At 37.7% G+C, this 9,513-nt stretch overlaps 1 pseudogene; it reads left to right on the forward strand.

The window, feature by feature from the left end:
- Positions 1–977: 977 nt before the first annotated feature.
- LOC109449804 (transforming protein RhoA) lies at positions 978–1,386 on the forward strand (annotated as a pseudogene).
- Positions 1,387–9,513: the final 8,127 nt, after the last annotated feature.

Below are 9,513 nucleotides of genomic sequence, written 5' to 3' on the forward strand. Positions count from 1 at the left end.
TTCTTCTTGTTGCCAGGGTGGCTTCCAAGCCCTTCACATGTCAGAGCCAGAACTGAAAGGCTTCAATTTAGTTTTGACCTTTTTGATTTTCAAACCTAAGAGAAACACTTTCTAATTCCTTTATGACTTATATATGCTAATGGTATATTGTTATCAGAGGCCCTGTCTTATTTTGTTTATATCTCCATACTTGAAGTGCTGGTTGACCCATGTTTTGATGATTCATACATTAGAATTGCCTACATAATGAGTCTCCTCATTCCTGTTAACTCAGTAAGTATAACTAACTTCTTTTTTTGAGAGACAAACTGTTTTCTAAAAAAGGAACTAAGGGGAAAATTTGTCATAAAGTTGCTTATGAAAAGAGAAATGAAAAATTGAATGGATGGTGAGCTGGACTACTACTTTGCATATATTTTTGAAATACACATTTGGAGACATTTCTAAAATCTATAGAGTTTATAAAATAAAACTGCATAATAAATTATTACTCAGTTGATGCCATTCCTATAGAATTAATATAATGTACATATATTTCTTTCTGTAAATGTTAACAGTTGTAAAAAGAAAACACTAGAGACCTTGGAGTACCTGAATGTGCATCAAAATGACCTGGACAGCTTGTTTAAGACCAGATGCTCAAGCTCGCTCGCGCCCCCCCACTGGCTGCTGGCGGTCATCGGTGATCCTCTAGTTAGTCCCTGTTGCCTCCTCAGCCACCTGTCACAGGCTCCGAGCTTGCTGCTTCATGGACATGCGTCCTTGGCACAGAGACGCCGAGCTCGGAGCCATCACCAGAGTGTGTTAAGTTCAAGGCACTTTGTACAACTTCTGCCACACAGGCCGTGGATCTTGCTGCAGATTTGTAAGCAAGGGCTGCCATCCGGAAGAAACTGGTGGTTGTGCTGGAGTTCCCAGAGGTTGTGCATGTGCCCACGGTATTTGAGAACTATGTGGCAGACACTGAAGTGGATGAAAAACAGGTAGAGTTGGCTATATGGGACACAGCTGGGCAGGAAGATTATGGTTACTTGACGCCTCTTTCTACTTGAACACTGATGTTACTGTGATGTGTTTTTCCATTGCCAGCGCTGATAGTTTGGAAAACATCCCAGAAAACTGGAGTCTGGAAGGCAAGCATTTCTGCCCATCTCCTGGTTGGGAACAAGAAGGGTCTTCTGGATGATGAGTACACAAGGTGGGGGCTAGCCAAAGTGAAGCAGGAGCCCATAAAGAAGGTAGAGATGTGGCAAACTGGATTGGCACTTTTGGGTACATGGACTCACCCAAAACCACGATGGAATGAGGGAGGTTTTAGAAATGGCCAAGAGAGCTGCTCTGCAAGCCAGATGTGGGGTGAAAGAATCTGGATGACTCATCTTGTGAAACCCTGCTGCAAGCAGAGCCCTCATCAGTTAATTTTGAAGTGCTTTTTATTAATCTTAGTGTATGATTACTGGCCTTTTTCATTTATCTATCATTTACTTAAGATTACAAACAAAAAGTCATCTTGCTACCAGTATTTAATAGAAGCCAGCCATGATTATTAGCGATGTCCAACCCACCTGACCCGTCGGGTCCTGCTAACACTGCTCTAACAGCCCTCCGCTGCAGTCCACCTTATGCACCAGGCACCAATTCAAGGAATTTCTTCTTGCTTCTTTCTAGAAAGAGAAACGGTAACTTTTGTGAATTAGGCTGTAACTACGTCATAACTAACATGTCTTGCCTATCATCTGCCAGCTGCAAGGTCCTCTGGTGAGTCACCACTTCAGAACTTGACTCCGTAACAGATGTCATTGGCATAGCTCTGGAGTGGCCATCCAGTGTTTTCAAAATGCACTCAGCAAAAAACGCCCAAGTCCATGCAGCTGTGCAAAGTTACAGTTCTCTAGTTTTATATTAGTGACCTTCCAGTTACTGTGTAATTAGTGCCACTGAATGTAGGTTACCCAAAATAAATATATCTACCCCAGACTAGATGTAGTATTTTTTTTGTATAACTGGATTTCTTAATTCTGATATTTGTCATCCCCACAGAAAGTATATTGTTTTTTTTAAAAAAGAAAGTGTATTTGAAAATAAAGTCACATGGAAAATTCATTTTTAAAATTCCCATTTTGTCAGTTTGTCTCATAAAGAATCAGCATAGCACCTGTTTTCGGCTCCATATATCCCAGTAGCCCATCCTCAGAGCTGGGCTAAGTAAATAGGAATTTGGTTTCATGCCTGAGGCACTCAGACTTTTGAAGATGACACAACCTGTGGTCTCCTGGACCACAGGGTTGGACTCTAGTTCACAGTGCTTTCTCCTCACTGTATCCAGGTTCCCTCCCAGAGGAGTCCGCAGTTCTTGTGGGTGGCACTCAGTTTCTCTCTTCTCTCTAGCTGACGAAACCTTTTTCTGTAACAGTTAATTTTTCCAACTACTAATAGATAAAGGAAGTTTTCTAGAACAAAGCAAAAAAACAAGAACAGATTCTCAGGCCCAACTCCCAGAGACTTGAATTCAGTAGAATTAAGGTGAACTCGAGACTCTGACTTTTTATTTTAGCAGCACTCCATAAGAATATAGCACTCTTTAAAGATAATGCCCTAGAGAAACGGATTGCCGCATGCTTCAGTGTGTTGCCTCGTATGAGTTTTAGACAGAAGCTGGATTAGAGTTAATTAATGATTGAAGTTTATGACAATATTCTATACTGTTGGTTACATATCTATCTGCTTTCGGGACAAGATGCACGGAAGGCAGAGCAGTCATCATGCTGTGACCACTGCAGAGCCTGACCGACTGAGTCTGGAATTGGCAAAACTTCCCCCTTCTGGAGGAAGATGAGCCATAAAAGGACATGAATGTGAAAGCATTTTTTCCCTCCTTTAAAATTTACCTTACATTTGTACTTAAGCACAAGTAATAACTCATTTAGCATATCCAATTTCTGCACTCTATTATACATTTCCTGAGAGATATAATTTTGTCATGAAACAATGTAAAGGTAAATGTTTCTCTTGCCTGTACCTTAAGTTGCTTTGCTTGTGACTTGAATGAAATGAAAAAGGAATGAAAATATAGGCATAGGAGAGAATTCATTTTCACAAATTCAAATCTCATAGACAATTGATGTTATAAAGTTTCAGCAAAAGCAGAAAAATCCCCCTTTTGTAGGAGTGGCTTTTTCATTGGTTTCTAGGAGGTGGTGTGTTTTGGTAACAAAGGAGCATGGGCTTTAGAGCTACTCGTTCGCACAGTTGAATCTTGGCTCTGATAATTAGGACATTAGCTGCGTAACCTCTTGTCTCAACATCTTTGTGTTTCATTTTTCTCATTATTAAATAAAGACATAATAATAATATGCCTTACAGATTCAGGGTGAATATGAGAATTAGTATTTTTATTAATAAAAAAGGAAAGATGAGAAATGGAAGAGAGACAGAAAGAGATGTTTTCTTCTCTGTCATCCACTTCCCTGTCTCTTTTCTGTTTTTTTATTCAAAAGCAAAAATATAATTGTTAAAAATTTTAATATTGCCTCAAAGCAAATGAGTTATAGTAGTATCTCATGAAAAATACATAACTATACAATACTTATAAAGCAATGCTCTACACCATAAAAACCTATTGAACATCAGATAAAATATACTAATAATCAACTTCAGCAATTGAAGTAGCAACGTTGGTCTCTTTTTTAAAGGAGAAATTCCTAAATTACAAGGTGACATTCATGTGAGTGGTGTTACATTGAAGCACTCTTGCTGAGGTCCCTTGTCTTTGGATTGTGTAGTAGCATCACAGAATTATAAGGAATGACTAGTAATAATTTTACATTAAGAAATCACCTACCATATTTTGACATTATGTCCGAGATTTTTATAGATAAAAATAACTAAAACTCACAGAAATATGATGACTTCTCAAAACTTCATAGGGGAGGAGAAAACCTAGATATCTTTTTTTAAAAAAATAGGTGGAATGGAATTGAGGTTTTTTATTGAGATAAAATTGTCATATAACATTTTGTAAGTTTGAGTGTATGTGTTGATTTGATACATTTATATATTGTAATATGATTACCATCATAGCATTAGCTAACACCCTATCCATCACATCGCATAGTTATCATTTTTTTGTGTGGTGAGAACAGTTAGGATCTAGTTTCTTAGCAACTTTGAGGTTTATAATGCAGCATGGTTGTCTATAATCACTATGCTGTGCATTACATCTCCAGGATTTATTGATCTTCTAGTAGCAAGTTTGTAACTTTAAACACATCCCCCCAATTCTCCTACCCCCTGGTAACCCTCTTCTACTAAGTTTATATGGGTTTGGCTTTTTAATTATTTCCATGTATAAGTAATATCATTGTCTTTCTCTGTCTGACTTATTATACTTAGTACAGTGCCCTTCAAGATTCATCAATGTTATTGAAACTGGCAGGATTTCCTTCTTTCTCATAACCGAATAATATTCTATTATATGTATACACTGTATCTTTATCTACACTCCCATGTTTACTGCAGCATTATTCACAATAGCTAAGATGTTGGAACAACTCAGATTTTTTCTTTGTGTGTGTGCAGTGATGAGACATGGGAAAAATAGCTTGTTGCAGTAGAAAAAGCATTGTTTTGGAGCTGGCAGTACTAGTGAAAAGTTCTAGCTCTTTCATTCACTAGCTGTGGGGTTTAGTTTCCTTGAATTTCAATTTCCTCACCTTTAAAATAGAAAAAAAGTCATATGTAATCTTATGACTTTGGAAAAGAATGAAAGTAATTCACTACACTTAAAACTCATAATAAAGTGTGTCAAGCCTTATAAATCATGTAACTTGGTGCCACTCATGTAAAATTACAAAGTAAAATTACAAAGGACTGTTTAATGAGAATAGTTATCAATGTTGTATACCGAACTAGAAAAAAAAATAAAAGTGTACACTTAAAAAAAATTTAAGTGTAGTGAGTGTTCTATAAAGTGTAGCTATAATTTTCAGAGTCAGAAAAAGTTACATGTAAAACCAGGTTAAACATTTTCCTGCTTGGCTGAAAGGATGATTCATTTCCTTAGTCAAGGAGTCTTTGCTTTCAAATGACAGTATCTAGCCTAACTGGCTAAAGAAAAAAAAAAGATGTATTTCAAAGAAACTGGGATGTCTTGTGGAGTATGATGGTTCCACCAGGGCAGGGTTTTCATTGTTTCATTCTTTGCTATATCCCCATTGCCTAGGATAGCATGTGACATGTACATAATGCTCAATAATTATTGTTAATTAAAATGTGGGGCTACAGCAGTGTTTCTCAACTTCTTTTTTTCTTTATCACCCTCCTAAAAAGCCATTTTTAGATGTTCTTTCCCAGTCATCCTCCTGCCTATGAAATTGAATACTAAGGAATGAGATTTTTGTCAGGTAGTGTTGAGCTCTAAGGGCCAAAAATCATTGCAAAATCTAATATTGCTTCCTTTGGAAGCAATATTGCCTCCATTGTGATCGTATGCACTAGAGGGACTAGAAGAAGACATTGTAAAAACCTAAGAAGCCACAATAAGGTAGTCTCTTCCTCTCTCCCTCTTTCTCTGTAAAGGGCCTTCCATTCCTACTTTTCTCAGATCAATGACTTCTCTCTCTTCCTGTCTGATCATGAACCTTCTCTTTTACAGTAACTCTGTCCTCATTCCCAGCTTTACATCATTTTATAGTCCAAGTTTTTAAAAGGCAAATCACAGTCTCTCAGCTCTACTTCCAGGTGTTTTAGGAAATAGAATTCCAGATGCCCAGGATTTGTCCAGTGTGTTTTTCTGATTCCATTAATTTCAGAAACAAATGAGTATGTGTTCATGTCATTCAGAGGCCAAACAGTAGTGGTTATGGGAGTGGAATCTCTCAAAAGAGGGCTTGAGTGGGTTCTTTAAGATGTGAATTATCGGGACAAAGAAGGAATGATTTTCATTTCCAGGAAGTAGTAAAGAATTAGCATAGTACCTGAATTCAGATTGTAGAAAGTTAGTATATGGAGCTTTTATTTTATCTTTTGGGAATTGGACATCCATTTCAGTGTTTCAATCCAGACATAATTAAAGCAGCATTTTAGTAAAATAAATCTAGTCATAATATAAAAAAATTAAATGGAGAAAGGAGATTCTACATAAATATAGATGAGCAGGGAGGCTCTTGGACTAGTAAGGGTGTAAAGTAATAATTCTAGGAAGGTGGCAAGTTGTAGTAGAAATTGGTCAAATTTTGGTGTCAGACTCTTATCTAGTACTAACTCTGTGACTTAATTTATTTATCTGTAAACTAAATACAATAATAGCAAATTTGCAGGATTATTTTGAGGAAGATTAATCATAATGTACCTGCACTATGCATGGAACATAGTAGGTATTCTATACATAGAATCTTTCTCTTACCCTCTTTTTCACTCACTCTCAGTCTTTGTGTCTACACACTGTTTTCTCTTTCATTAGCATACGATTTGGGCTGGACATAGTAACTTTTTATAAGCAATTTAAGAAAGGCTTATATTTCTCTAAGGCAAGCTGAAAAATCCTTCCCAGCTGTCACTTTCTCCAGATTCATTATATATTGTGTTTAATTATGGGATGCAGAGTCCTTGACGAGTCCTGCTGCTTCAGAAGACTGGGCACCATGGTTTCCATTAATAATGAGGAGAAAGCTAGTCTCTTGACTTCATTGCTATCTCTAAAACTCAAATGAATACAGCTGGGAAGACTCAAGAAGCCACTGATTGAATGATTATACCAAAACTAAAGATCCAACTCTTGTGTGCTATAGATAAACTCATCATCCTTTATAGGACTGCCCTATTTATGTCTCAGCTTGCATTTTGGGAAAATGTGCCAATCTTTATGAGGGTTTTTGGTTGGTACTCTGCTTATTTCCTAGAAACCACATCCTGCCTAATTTTCAAAAAGTCTCTAGGCTTATAAACACATAAAAATATTAAAATTGTCATGTTTTCATGTTGCAGCAGAGAACATTACTATTTAATAATGGGAAGTTTATAAGGAAGCAGCTGGCATTCATAAAAAATGTAGTGCCAGTCCCCAAGGAATAATAGTAATATAATATGATGACTTTATATATAATAATATGGCCTTTGTAAAGAGGCCTGTTATGCATATGATTCACTTTTTATAAAGATTTTTAATTAAAATTAAGCTAATATATAATATTATATAAGTTTCAGGTGTACACCATAGTTATTCAACAGTACCCACCTAACTCTATGCAGTGTTATTATCATATTATTGGTTTTATTCCCTATGCTAAAGAAGTGATCACCATGATAAGTCCAGCAACCATCTCACACTGTCCAACACTACCACAATATTATTAATCTTTCCCACCTTTTTAAAATTTTCAATTAGAGTTGACTTTCAATATTTTTTTATATTAGTTTCAAGTGTACAGCACAGTGGTTAGACATTTATATAATTTAGGAAGTGATCCCCCTAACTACCTGGCACTATACATAGTTTTTTACTATATTATTGATTATATTCCCTATACTTTACATCCCCATTATTTTGTAACTACCAATTTATATTTCTTAATACCTTCACCTTTTTCACCCTGCCCCCAAACCCATTTCCATATACCACCCTGATAGATCTAATACCTATCTGGCATCATACATAGTTATTACAATATTATTGACTATATTCCTTATGCTGTACCCTACATCCATCCCCATGACTACTGTGTAAAAACAAATTTGTACTTCTTAATCCCTTCCAAATTTCACCCATCCCTAACCCCCACCCATCTTAAAGCAGTCCCTCTAAGATTCTTTGATACTTGTTTGGTGATGATGAACTCCTTTAACTTTTCTTATCTGGGAAGCTCTTTATCTGTCCTTCCATTCTAAATGATAGCTTTGCTGTGTAGAGTAATCTTGGTTGTAGATCCTTTCTTGTCATCACTTTGAATATTTCCTACCAATTCCTTTTGGCCTGCAAAGTTTCTGTTGGGAAATCAGCTCATGTTCTTATGGAGGCCCCCTTGTAAGTAACTGCTTTTTTCTCGCTGCTTTAAAAATTTTCTCTGTCTTTAACCTTCGGCATTTTAATTACGATCTGTCTTGGTGTTGGTCTCTTTGGATTCATCTTGTTTAGGACTCTCTGAGCTTCCTGGGTTTGTATATCTATTTCCTTCAGCACGTTAGGGAAGTTTTCTATCATTATTTCTTCAAATAGGTTTCAATTCTTTGCTTTCTTTTCCTTCTGGTACCCCTATAATGCAATTGTTGTTATGCTTGAGTTGTCCAAAAGGCCCCTTAAACTTTCCTTAGTTTTTTTAATTCCTTTTTTTTTTTTTTTTTTCTGTTCTGGTTGGGTGTTTTCTGCTAACTTATTTTCTATATTGCTGATTAAATCCTCTGCTTCATCTAATCTACTGTTGATTCCCTGTAATATATTCTTCATTTCTGTTATTGTATTCTTTATTTCTGACTGGTTCTTTTTCATGTTTTCTATCTCCATTTTTATGTTTCCCGTCTCTTTGTTAAAGTTCTCCCTGAAATCAGTAAGCATCCTTATAACCAGTGTTTGGAACTCTGCATCGGATAGATTGCTTGTCTCCATTTTATTTAGTTATTTTTCTGGAGCTTTGTTCTGTTCTTTTATTTGAGACTTGTTTCTTGTCTCCCCATTTTAGCTGCCTCCCTGTGTTTGTTTCTATGTATTAGGTAGGGCTGCTATGTCTTCTGGTCTTAGTAGAGTGGCCTTATGTAGTAGGTGTGCTATGGGGCTCAGTAGTGCAGTCTTTCTGGTCACCTGGGCCATGCACTCCAAGTGTGTCCCTTGTGTGGATTGTGTGTGCCCTCCTCTTGTAGTTGAGTTTTGGTTGAATTCCACATCAATGGGAGGGACTGACTCTTGGGCCCAGTGGTTGTGAGGACTGGCCTTGACTACAGTGGAAAAGTTGTTGTGTAGGGGTTGACCCTACAGAGCAGGATCTGTCTCAGCAGGACTCTGGTGCCTGCCAATCTGCACCTTGGGTGTGTTGTACTTGGAGGCAGCTGGGTGATGTTCCAGCTTGTTTTGAAGCTGGCCACTGGGGGTGTCAGCCCCATGTGGGGACAGAGTCCCAGAGAGCAGTTTCCAGGCTTTTGACCTCATGTGGAAAGGTGCTGGCTCAGGTAGTAGTTGGCCATCAGCTGTAACCAGTTAGCCTTTAGAAACTAATATAACTGCCATGGCTAAGCTAGCAAGTGCAGATTGCAGCTAGCAAATGGGGTTGGTTGATTGGTTGGCAGAGAAGCAGACGGTGAATTGTGGATTGTGTTGATCCTACTTCCTCTATCTCCAACCCAGTCACCAGCGAGACTACAGTGGTATGAACCCCCTATCCACGGCTCCATTGGTGTTCCTTTTTGGCCTCACCATATCCTGCGTTATTATGTGGGGAGCGGGACCAAAGACCTTGTGTGACACCCAGGACCACCTTGGAGGGGATCCCCTATAGGTCAAGTTCAGCCACAGCCTGTGCTCCACCC

This window comes from Rhinolophus sinicus, linkage group LG04 (genome assembly GCF_036562045.2).
Source record: "Rhinolophus sinicus isolate RSC01 linkage group LG04, ASM3656204v1, whole genome shotgun sequence".
Lineage (NCBI taxonomy): Eukaryota > Metazoa > Chordata > Mammalia > Chiroptera > Rhinolophidae > Rhinolophus > Rhinolophus sinicus.